Source organism: Corapipo altera, unplaced genomic scaffold (genome assembly GCF_003945725.1).
Source record: "Corapipo altera isolate COAL_440 unplaced genomic scaffold, ASM394572v1 183, whole genome shotgun sequence".
NCBI classification, from domain to species: domain Eukaryota; kingdom Metazoa; phylum Chordata; class Aves; order Passeriformes; family Pipridae; genus Corapipo; species Corapipo altera.
This window is the reverse complement of record NW_020885026.1, coordinates 144,707-156,882: the sequence shown is the minus strand read 5'-3', so window position 1 is coordinate 156,882 and position 12,176 is coordinate 144,707. Positions and strand designations below refer to the sequence as shown.

Genomic DNA, 12,176 nt, shown 5'->3' with positions numbered 1-12,176 from the left:
GAGTGAGACATCTGACCTTGTCTCTTGTCTGTCTTGTTTCTATGATCCTAATTCTGTTCTAAATTAATTCTTTTGTTTAGCTGCTGGGGTTTTTTTTCCCCTCCTTTTTGTTTTCGCATGAATGCTTGTCTCTATATTTAGGTCTGCCAGGGCGGGATGTTATGAATAATTGTTGATTGATATTATTAAACACTAACACGCTTGGCTGTGTTGCACTAATGATGGGGCTTTGGGGATATGCAAATCAATTAATTGCAGTAATTGCTGTAATAGCTGTTTTGGAGGATGCTGCTGAAGAGCCCTTGGGAGAGTGGACAAAGATGGGGATGTTTGGAAGCATGAAGGAGAAGGAGTGCTTGAGAATCACTGGAGAGGGCTCCTTCAAGTTGCCAGTTTGTGAAGTTGGGTTTGTTTTGCTCTCCAGAACCCACTCCTACCAAATCCTCTCTGGCTTTGTTTCAGAGTTACCCTAGTGTGCTCACTTCTGGGCTTTTCCCAGGGCCCTTTGCACTGTGGTGGAGCTGAAGAACCTCACAGATGAGACAGAGCCTTTTCCAGGTAGGAAAGGCTTAGAAATCTGGGAGACCTCCCTGGAAAACACCCGAGGGGGAAAAAATTATTTCCAAGATTACCCCTGTGTGTCACCTCACACTGAACAGCTTTAGTTTGTCAGCTGATTCTCATTCATGTCAAAGCTGCTTTTCCCCTTCTGTGGCAACATGATGGGGCCTCACAGTGGGCACAGAAGGGACGTGAGATGCCTCAGGAGCCATCGTGGGAAGGCTGTGAAGGGAATGGGATTTTGGGTATTGTGAGGATGGGGAGGAAAAAGTCTCTTCTGGCTTCTTCCCCATCCTATATGTGCTCTCCCTGCCTTTGTGTATTATTGTATATTCTTTTGTCTGGGTTTCCATATGCAACGTGCTTTAGTCTCCGTGCTCCGGGGCGAGTGTTCAATGTGGTGCACAGATGGTGCTCCCAGAAATCCCGTTATTTGCTAATGGGATTTTGTGCTAAGCGTTTCCACTGTTCTTTTTAAAAGTCTGCGTGTTTGGGTAAACATGCCCGGAGCCTCCTCCTGCCGAGACACCCTCTCCCATGCAGCTGAGAACATGACTTTATTTTTTTATTTGCCTGCTTTTTTAATCCTCGTGAAGGATGTCAGGCCAGCTTCTGTGGGAGGCAGTGCTGAGGTCCGTGCTTCCATGTTGCAGGAGGGGCACTGAATCCCAGAATCCTAGAATTGCTGGGGTTGGAAGGGACCTCTGGAGATCGTTCAGTCCAACTCTTCTGCTCAGGCAGGGTCACCTGGAGCAGGTGATGCAGGAACGTGTCTGGGTGGGTTTGGAATGTCTCCAGAGGGGGAGACTCCATGCCCTCCCTGTGCAGCCTGTCAGTCCCCACTGGCTCTGCTGGATGTCACAACCCTGCAAGGTGGCCTGTCCAGCCCGATTGGGGCCCTCCAATGTGCCCTTGTTACCTTGCTGGTGGTCCTGCCCTTACATTTTGCACTGAGATATCCTTATCTATTCAGCAGCTTCCCCTGGGTCCTACAGCATTTCAGTAATGCAGTGTTCAGCTATTATGCAGCAATTCCCCTCTGTGCCCTCCATTCTTCAAGCACTGCTCCAAATCATGATATAAATAGCAAAAGCCTCGAATATGTTGCTTTTATTACCAGAGGCCTTTCAGAGCAGGTTAGATGTGTGCCTGACGGGGACAATGCAGCGCTGACTCTTCCAGCGGGGCACAGAGCTGGACTAGGTGACCTCCCAAGGTCTCTTCCAACCCCTATTTTTCCATCACTGCGTGACATTCACTGCCAGTGGGTAAGTGCAGCTTTGTTTTGTGTCAGGCTGGCTGGAGGGAGGTCAGGGCTCGGCCCTCGTGTCCAGCAGACAGTCCCAGGGTGTGTGTCAGGAAGTTCCCTGTCTGTCTGCGCACCCGTGTCCGCTCATCCTGCGAAATGCTCCTCTCCTAAGTGCTTCCCATGCTCCTCTGCCATGGGAAAGTGAGTCACATGAGGGCAGAGGTTCTCCTTTAGCTGGCCAAGGACTCCAGGTGGTTCCTCTGGAGGTGATCTTAACCAGAAAAATGTGATTGCAAGCCTGGTTCACAAAGTACAGGCAGCCCCAGGCAGGAACCCTGCCAAGGACTGTTCCTGTTATGGTGCAGTGCCACGGAGCTGGTGAATTTGGGACTGGGAGCTGGCCAGGCAAAGGGGAGGCAGCTGCAGGATATTGCTACGTGCAGATGGAGGATTGACATTAGGGCCCCACCAGAGCTGTATTGTCCTCTAAAAGTGGGTCCTGGGCTCAGAAAACCCTCCTCTCCAGCTCTGTGCCTGTGCCAGTGTCCACCTCTGGGCTTGGGAGCTCTGGTAGCAAAGTAAGACTCGTGGTCCCCTCCACAGCACCTGGACCTGTCTCCGTGTTTTGTTTGGACATCATTGCACCCATTAAACATCTGGCTGAGATGGTGTTAGTCCACCTGTAGTGGTTTTGTGACTGCTTTGTCCAAAATTTGGGAGCTAGGGGGGATTCTGGAATGCAGCCCTCTGTGCCTCACAGCCCTCTCCAGCATCAGAATTTGGGAAGTAACATTTTCTAGGTCTGCAAAAGGCTCTTCAGCAGTGCCCCACTGTGATGTGATGTCTCTGTGGGGAAAACAGCTCTTCAGAGGTGTTGGTTTTCCATGCCCATCATGAAATACCTCTTTGCCTTGTGTTTTTGTAGCCTCTCAGTTTTGCTGATTTTATCAGCCTTCTGATAAGGGTGATTAGATCTGATTTGTTTGAATTACAGCCTGACTGCTTTCAGCTCTCACAGACACAACACTGTGCGAGCTACACGCAGGGGAAGCGAGGAGGGGAGAGCCTTTCTCCCTCCCTGATAATGGGTAGCAGATGTGATACCATTCCCAGGTCAAGGATCTGAAATCATCAAGCAGCAGGAAAAATGCTGTGCTTGGATGGCACTTTAAAGCTGTACAGGGAAGGATGTGGCAAAGGCTGAACCATCCCCTGCTCAGCAGCAGCTCAGAGCGCTGCTCTGCAACGTTTCACAAGCTGTGGGATATTGAAGGAGTCCTGGTTTGGTGGTTTGGCCCCAGGAGCTGTTCTTTAAGTTTATAATACACCATTAGTGATTTCTTGTTAAAAATCAAGACTGCCCACGGCTCGTTTGTGGCTTGGGAGCTGTGTGCAGTGTCTTGTTTTTCTGGAGGTGTAATGCTGCATTTTTTCCCCTTTTTAGAGACTCCTGTGCTACTAGAAAGACTTTTCCCCTCAAACCAGGTTTTGTACGAGGTTGGTGACCTGCAGCGAGCCAGACCATGATACACACAATATTGAAACCTGGCTTTCTGTGTTACTGGGAGCATTTTTTTCCCCTCAAGCCCTTGCAGTAGCTTTCCAAGGTAGTTCAAAAATCTGGGGCAGGTCAGGCTGCAGAGTATGGCTGTGCCCTTGTGCCTTTGTCCCTTGATCTAGTGGCTGAAAATCTGAAAGAAGACACGGTTCAGCTGTGGGTTTGGTGCCGTTTCAGGCTCTGGGAGGAGCCTGAGTTCTGCCTGCAGGTGCATCTTTTCTGCAGGGCTTGGCCAAGTGCATCTCTGGGTCTTGCCCTCCTCACCACCCCCACCCTCCAGTCTCCTCTGCCAGCTGATTTAAATCATAGTGGCAAATCCTTGTGGGATTGCTCTGTAGAAAACAGTCTGTGCTTTAACTGGCTGGTGGTCTCAGTGAGAGCAACAAGCTTTAAAAGCTGTGTGCCAATCCTGGGTTCAAAACACCCCCTGGAAAAAGAGCTTCCTAGTTTCTGGCTGAATGTGGTAATGTAATAGTAAGAAGTCACTCCTAGTGTGAGGGCAGAGAGCTGCAGGAGGTTTAAGGAGGGAACTGAGTGTGCTTACAGCATGCCAACAAATACCTGGAAATATTGGAATGAGCCTTCAGGAGCTGCCGTGAGCCTCACTTTTGAAGGTGAGTGAGTTGCACCTCTGAGGGCTTCTGTGGGGAAGAGGTAGGGGAGTGGAAGGGAGGATGTGGCAGCTTCATCTTAACATGGAGGTGTGTTTTGGAGAGGAACAACTCAGCCTGGGCTGTCTTTTCATTGCTGGAATGGTGGCAGTTACGTGATCCGGTGGTGGCTTCATGGCAAAAAATTTGTCCCTTTCTCATTCTTCTGCTTTTTTCTTTTCCCTGCTCCCCTCACCTGCAGAAAGGTGTCCTCTAAGTTAGATTTAGGATAAGAGAAGGGAAGTCCATGTGTTCAACTTAATGACTGGTTTCAGTGCATGCAGTCTGAATGCAAAGCAGGGGTAAGTGCAGCCAAGAAAATATTGTGGGTACACAAGTTGTACATGTGTTGGGAGAGGCTATAAATAAATAAATTCCATATATCTATGCATTATACTACACTGTAATTTGCATTTCTCTTATGCTGATGGCACATTTTCTGCCAGTGTAGGTGGCAAACCCTTCTATGTGATATTTGCCAATATTGAGAGCACCTGTGGACTCTCATGCCACTGTTCTTTGCTGCCAAATGGACGTGGGAAGAAAACTGCAATGTGTGTCTGCTCTCTCCCACCTTCCCCCTTCATCTTCCCCAGCTGATTTGACCAGGTCACTCCCCACCTTTGATTCTTTCCTCTTATTTAAAGACCGCCTGTGGCTGCATTGTCTGGGAAAGCTCTGGCAGAGGTTTAAGAGCCGTACTTCCACCTCACCAGAGAAACAGGCTCTCATTAACAGCCCCCAAGGAGGGGGAATATGCTGCTGCCTTCAAAGCAGCGTCAGAGGTGCCAAGCAAACTGCTGGCCCTCAGTGGGATGGAGCTGTGCTGAAGGCATCAGCCCCCTGAAAACCCCAGCTGGTGAGAGCAGAAGGGATGCAGGTCCCACTCTGCGGTGCAGGAGCTGCTGTGGCTCTGTGGGTCCCGGGGACACGAGGTGAGCAGGGTGTAACCAGCTCTGGTACTGACACAAGTGCAGCAGGAGCACGGCCCAGCTGCTGGCTCAGCCTCTGGGGAGGGTTTCCAGGCACGTGCTGCTGTCAGCAGGGGCTGCTGGTTATCCCAGTTCGCTCAGGACTGCGGTGCCATTGGAGCTGCTCCATCCTCAGAGGAGATGTGCCCTCATCTGCTGTCAAGTGAAGCTGTGCTGAAGCTCAGGAGCCAAACCCCTCTCCCCAGCTGCTCTCTGAACACCTTTGCCAGGCTCTGTCTCCTTCCTCAGAGCTGCACCTCGGTGGATGAGCTCCAGATGGTTGGGTGGGAGCCTCGCCAAGCACGGGGGTCTATCAGCACTGTTAGGGATGACTGCAGGCTTCCTGCTGGGAAGTGGGGAGAAATCTGTTGGCTTCTTATTGTAGTCCCCTAAAAGAGTGCTCTCATAACTACACTTGGCTTTCCTGTGAGTCTAATCAGTTCTTTTCCCTTTTCCAAAATGTCTGAGGCCAGTCAGTCCTGAACTATCCACAGCATCTCTTAGTCTGATTCCCCCTTGTCTGGAAGCGTATCCGATGAGTGCAGTGGGGTGGAGGTAGGTTGGACTTCGGCCATCCTTTGGCTCCTGCCATGAGTGCATAAACTTTTATCTTTTCAATGTTACCATTAAGGGAAGGGGGGGAAAAAAAAGGAAACTAAACCACAAACAACTGCATTAAAATAATAATCAAGAGCCTCATGAAAGAGCACAAAACCCCAGTAAACTCTCTGTGCTTTGAAACTTGAATCTTATCTCCCCCTGTCAAGGTTAATTGTTGCTGGGTTCAAATCATGGACAAGCTTTCATTAAGACTGGAGATGAGAGCCATGGCTGGGCCAGGTCCATCTCGGGGTGGTTTGGAGCAGGGTTGAATTTGGTCCAGCCTGTTAAGGAGGGAGTTACATCTGTAAGTACACATTTCATTACAGGCGTTGGATTTAAATCTGATCTTTAATGTTTCTTGAGTGTCTTCTCCCAGGGTCATAATCTGTGGAGCTATTTTAAAGGTAGTCACTTAATTTCTTTCCATATAACTTTATTTCTTTCCATATCCTGTTGAAGACTAGAGCGTGATCAGATCTGGAGAGCTTAGGATAAAAGTTCCCCTGCATGAGAGACCCTTTTATGTGGTGGGGAGCAAGCAGTCTGTCCTGGGAAGAAAGTCCTCCTCATTTCTCAGTTAATTAACCTAACAAGAGCCAAAGACTGATTTTTATTTTTGTTTTTGGACCACTGCAGAGTTGCTGTTGCAGCCCAACCCGTGTGTTGTTGTGGTTGCTGCTCTTGCAGCTCGTGTTCTTTTAAAGGGATACTTGGAGGAGATGGGCTTTTAAGAGCATTAACAATGAAAAAACCACTAAACCACATCACAGCATTAAAAAATACATTAATGAAAAGGGCATAATGAGTATTGGAAATAGTTTTATACCTCCTTGGACTAGGAAATATAAATACATTTATTCAATGACAGTTCCCCCCTGCCTCCCACAGAGTCGTGTTTTGAACTGGTGAGATAAATTTGGGAGACAGTCTTCCACATGCAGAGAAGTTGAGGTTATGGTTCTGCTTGGGTAAATCACAGAAACTGTTCAATGCTTGAATTTGCTCAACCTTAAGAGGGTGTTATTGGCGTTGTCTTCACCTCTGCACCATCTCCTGGGATGCTCAAGGCCAAAAGGAGGCTGAGGAGATATTGGAAGGAAAGAAAATGAACATATTATCCCACTTTCCGCCCTTTTTATGAGGTGGGTAAGAGAGTTGCTTGTATCAGTGCTGGGAATCTTCCCTGGTGTTTGTGTTAGAACTAGCAAAGGGGAAAACAAACTTGTTTTGGAAACGGCAGTGGTGGATTGTTTTCCTGTTGGTGTGGGTTTTTTCAGGAGTTTCCATGACTATTATCAGAACTTTTCAAACTTTTAATACCAAACGAAATTCATTAATTCTTCTCCAAATTCCTTTCTCCCAGCTGCACAGTGACCTTGGAAAGCATCTTTGAAAGTGGTGGTTTTGTAGGGCTGAGCCTTTGGTGGTTTCTGGGTTCTCCTGGTATAAAGCTGTGGAGCTATGGGATGTGTAGCCACCGGCTGCCAAGGCCTTGAAGGAGTCCGTGGCCCACAGAAGAGTCCAAGGTGCTGTAGGACTGGGCATGCAGGATCTTTCCTTGGCTACAGAGATGCTGTTTTGACACAAGGAGCCCTCAAACTTGGTTAATGGGATGTGGCCAGCCGTGACTTGACATGATTGCTTAGCATTCCATCTCCACCTTTCCCCCAGCCCGCTGCTTTCCCGTGGCTTGTTTTCATTTCCTTGCTAATTGAAGCATGTCTGATGTTGGCAGGAGGAATTTCTGTGTGGTGCACAGGTCAGGGAGATCCGGCTGGGGTTGGGTTTTGCAGGTGACGTTCATATATGGAGGTGGGGGAGCGGGACAACAGAGAGGTCACGGAGATGGGAGCTGTGGGAAGTGCTGCTGTGGATGGTGGGGAAGTCTGGGAAGGAGAATGCAGTGGGAGGAATGAGGTTAAAACATGTAAATGGGTGCAGTCTGGGGGGATTTGTATAACTTGCTGCTGTCAGAGACACTGGAGTGTCTGCTCCCTCTCTGTGGGCACCAGCCCCTGGCACCCTGGGCCATCACGTGCCATCCTTGCCCGGCACAGAAGTGCTGGTGATAAGCAGGTGTCCCTCACTGGTGTGTGGAAAGAAGAGTCAGCTTGCTTTGGGAATGTTTTCCCCAAATTCAGCTTCAGCCCTTATGTGGGGCTCAGCCCACTCCCTCTTGCTGTGACTGACAGAAACCAGAGCTCTGCTCTTCGTCTGGGTTATATCCACCAGCAACCAGCTGGTGCTGGTATTTGATATCAGCTGGGAAACCCATCAGGAAGCTTTGATTGTTCTTTTTTCTCTTTTATTTTTTAAATTTCCATCACCTTTTCCAGCTTGCTCCGCACACTCTGCTTGGTCTCTCTGGTTCAGCCACTTCCACGTGTCCCAGCAGTGGGGAGGTGGGAGCTCACTTGGCACACCTGTGCCAAGCTATAGGAACATCCCTGATGTCTCACCTTGGGCAGTCTGAACTCAGCATCATTTCTATAAAACTGGAGGAAAAAAGGCTGCTTAGCTCTGGAACACTTTTTTTTTTTTTTCAATCCAATGCATTTCCTGAAAATGGGTAGATGTGCAATTTATTCAAAGCAGTCCTTAGAAAGCTACAGGCTGTGGCTTTTAATTTTCATGTGTGTTTATTTTTACGAAAAAATCCCACGTTTTCTCCATTAATGGGTGAGTGGTATTTACTTTAGGTACAGCAGAAATCTGATGTTGAGCTTCAAATTAGGCAAATCTCCATTTATTAAAACCCTAAGTGCCTCTGTTTCCAGGTTTTTTCACGGTACATTTGGGCTCTGTGTTGGAAACTTAAAGCTGACCAGCCTGAGCTCAGATCTAGCAGGAAGGGATCTAACAGTCAGTCTGACTTTTAGGCTCTAGTAAAGGCTGGTGCCATAGAGGGGTGTGAAAAGCCTTTCATGTGGCCAGAGGAGGACCCTCCAGAGGCCAGCCTGGGTGGAGGAAAGTCTAGGAGCAAGGCAGAGACAGGAATTCATCCTGTTGGAGTCACAGGATAAGGTTTCACTTCTGGGGGCTGGTTCCTTTGCTCTAAAGCAAACAAAGCCTCGGGTTTGACTTTGCTCATTTGGTTTTTCATTTTCTGGAAATGTGTTGCTTTATCAAGTGGTGCTGGAAGCCTCCAAAAAACTTGGTTTGCAATGGGACACTTGTGCAATTTTGTCTTTTTGAAAGATTTCTGTGTGTTGGTTCTAGTCAGCTGAGGAGGGTCTGGTGGACCCTCTCATAACCAGTGTCTCCAGTTTATTATCAGAGTACTGAAGTTTCAAGGGGAGGTGGCACTGCTGTGCTTTCCAAGCTTTGCATCCAGCTCAGTGTGACCACATGCCTTGCAGACACCATCATTAGCAGATAATTGCCCCCTTCTGAAATAAGGTGAATCTTTTGGACTTGCCTTTGATTTTTGTCCAGTGCCAGATGAGTACTGGAAGGCTCTCCCTTCTTTCCAGAGGGGATTAGCTCCCAAGCATCTCAGGATGAGAGAGGTCAATAGCAGCTGTAACAATCTGTCCCTCTGGCACTTGATGCTGTATTAGGGTGGATGCCCCATTTTTGGAAGAGGAAAGCAATTGCTCTCTACTTGCACAGGCCAGTTTGGCTCTGTCACACCCTTCTGCAGTGTTCTGGTCCTGGTATTATATCAATTAGAACTGGAAATAATAAAGCCAAGAGTTAGCCCAGCAAGGAGTTAAAAAACCCACCCCAGCCAAGATATTGACATCTCCCTGCCCCTCCCAGCATTCAAAATGCCCATAAAACTTCTGTGAGCTTTGGAAAACTACACCAGCAAATGAGCTCTGTGCAGGGAATTGTATCCAGATGCTGGGGTGGTGGTTGTGAGAACCTCTGCCCTCAGCTTCCCTCTCTGCAGCCATCTTCCCCTCCTGGAATAATGAGGCCCATTGCTAAATAAATAACATTAAATATCACACCTTCTCCCCACCTTCTATGCCAGGCCAAACCAGCCTGACATGACAGGCTTGAGGACAAGCAAAGCTAATCCACCAATTTATCTCCAGTGTGCTGTATGACTGAGTTCATCCAATCAAATCTGTGTAACAAAGCTCTGGAAGTGAAGGGAGAGCTACAAGCTTGTAGTTCAGCCAAGAATCAATTTCTCGTTTTCTCTATTGTTTTATGACAGTTCCTGTGTGTTGGTGAGGGCCAGAAAAGATGGACACCTTACAAATGTTTCTGTCCCCTGTATCACTGGCATTTCATATCCAGATTGAAAATGAAAGGAAATTTTGTAGATTGGATCAGCCATAGTGAGGAGATATCTGGTTCAAAATGTCCAGCAAGGAAGAGCTTTACTCCTGCATAAAGCTAAATGTGAGTTTTATCTGTGCCTTTTTTTTTTTAATTTTATTTCATCCTGTTATTTCCTCTGAACACACAGTTAGGGAAGAAAGGGATTAAGACCAATTCATTTTATGGTGTCTTCATTTCAGAGTTGCAATAAAAACATAGAGCACAATAAGAAGTTACAAGCTCAGCCCTCTTTTGCTGAGTGAAGATGTTTAGGGAGTGTTTTGGATAAAACCTCTGCAGTGAAACCCTGCAGTCATTCCAGCTGAAGAACTCCCAGCTTTTCTTTGTTTTCAGTTTGGAGTTAGTGTTATATCCAGGAGGAAAAGGGAAGGATTGGACCACATTTTCTGCAGTGCCTGTGAAAATATATGTTGTAGGAGTCCAGCCCAGCCAAAAGGCAACATGTAGGTTTTTTTCTCCAGATGGAACTGTTTCCCTTTTGGGTGCTTTCTTTTTTAGCAATGGCTTGTATCTATCCAGTGGGTGTGTCAGCTGCAATGTTTGAAAGTTTTAATTCTTCTCCATCTCTAAATTTGTCATTGCAAGAGGTGTTTTGACCATGTAAGAAGTCTTAAACTTTTCAGAGGAAGGTGCTGAGGGGTGTGGCGAAGTAACAACTCCTGTCTCCTCTCCTTAATCTTGTCAGCCTTGGGATTTCCTCATGGGCTGGGTAAGAGGTGGCTGCTGGAATGGGAGCATCAACCCAATTCCGATGGCACGTCCTGCTGAGGGGGCACTGGTTCCTGTCCAGGTGAGCTGAACATGCCGGATGCAGCAGCCTGGGTTCAGTAGGCATTATTTAAAGCAGACATAACACTGCAGGCTTTTTATTTTGGGGATGCCCCAAGCTGAGAGATTGCAGAGATCGGGGAGAGTCAGGAATGGAAGGAGCAGGAAAAATGAGTGTGTTATCCAGAGCCTTGAATTGCCCTCATCCTCCATCCAGGTTCCTGAGCTGACCTCCTCCAGCTCCCTTGCTGCAGAGCTGGGCTTCACCAGAGACACCTCTCCTTACCCGCTCTGCTTACACAGCTGGGCCTGAAGCACGCTCTTGCAAAACATACATTCAGTGCAAATATTATCCCTATACATCTTGTCCCTGTTATTTCTTATGAGCAGGATCAACAGCTGGAGCGTGTACCTCGAGTCCCATAGGACGCTGGAGCCACCCTGAGACACATCGCCTTAGGAACGAATCCTCACCCAGGTCCACGAGGGAACTGGAAAAAGGGGCTGGACAGTCCTGTGGCCTGGGATGCGCTGTGTTCTGGCCTTGGAATGGGCTGTGCTCAGCCAGGTTGTTTCAGACAGGCAGTGGATCCTGAGAGAGGTTTTGGTCCGTGGGAGGAACGACGTGGCTGGTTTTGTGCAGCTCATTACGCTCCCGTTGCCGATTCCTAAATGGAGTCCTGTCGCTGAGACAGACCAGGTTTGCTTTTACTAAAAACATGGGGGTGGGGTTTTTATTTTTCTTGTACCAAAGTATGAAACTTTAGATGTCCATCTCTGTGCCTGGTCACCTCTGAGGGTTTTTTTTTCTGCTGACATTCACCTTGATAAGCTACAAAGAGGTACAAACTACAGCGGCTCGCCGCGTCTTGACTAGTGTCTTGCTTTGATATAAATCCTCAGGGTAAAAAAAGCACCTTGTGCAGCAAAAGCAAAGGCTGGAGTCGCTTTCATGAGGCAGGCTTAGTCCCCCTGGAGGACTGACATCCCCATTTTTGAGGCCTAATTGCATGAAGTCTCCTGTGATAATTTCTTAGACAGCGATGAAAAGCGGCTGGAGCCAGCCTTCGGCATTGAGGGGGACGAGCCCAGCGGGTCGCTGGAGTGTCTTGATAGGGCAACAAAGACATCCAAAGGCTGGGACAACAGTGATCCTGTCGTATGTGCTTAAAGCCTTTTTTCATCCCTTGCAAACACAGGTTCCTGGGCTTGGTCAATATTAAACCGTTTCCTCAAAGATGCACCTTGTGATGGTATTCTCCTGCTGAAGGGTTGCTCTTGTTGCAGTTATTGTTGGCTTTGAGTGGAGGCAGTGTTTGTAGGAGTCATCCTTTGACACTGGGCTCATGGTGTCAGCCTGGCCACGGAGGGCCATGGTAAATACCCACCAGCAGCATCTGTGCCTGCCCAGAGGGACCACAGTCCAGGCTCCCTGATGCTCCCCAGATCTGCAGCAGCAAGCTGGAGGTTTTCTGTTCCTCGCTCCCCTCTTCACTCCCCATGGCAGGATCAAGCAATGT

At 48.2% G+C, this 12,176-nt stretch overlaps 1 long non-coding RNA gene across 1 annotated transcript in view; it reads left to right on the top strand.

Moving 5' to 3' along the window:
- The first annotated feature begins 471 nt into the window (after positions 1-471).
- Positions 472-12,176, top strand: part of LOC113959212 — a 20,053-nt gene continuing 8,348 nt past the window's right edge. The window contains exon 1 of the long non-coding RNA XR_003531739.1: positions 472-558. This is a non-coding gene — a long non-coding RNA (uncharacterized LOC113959212). The remainder of the gene's footprint in view (positions 559-12,176) is intronic.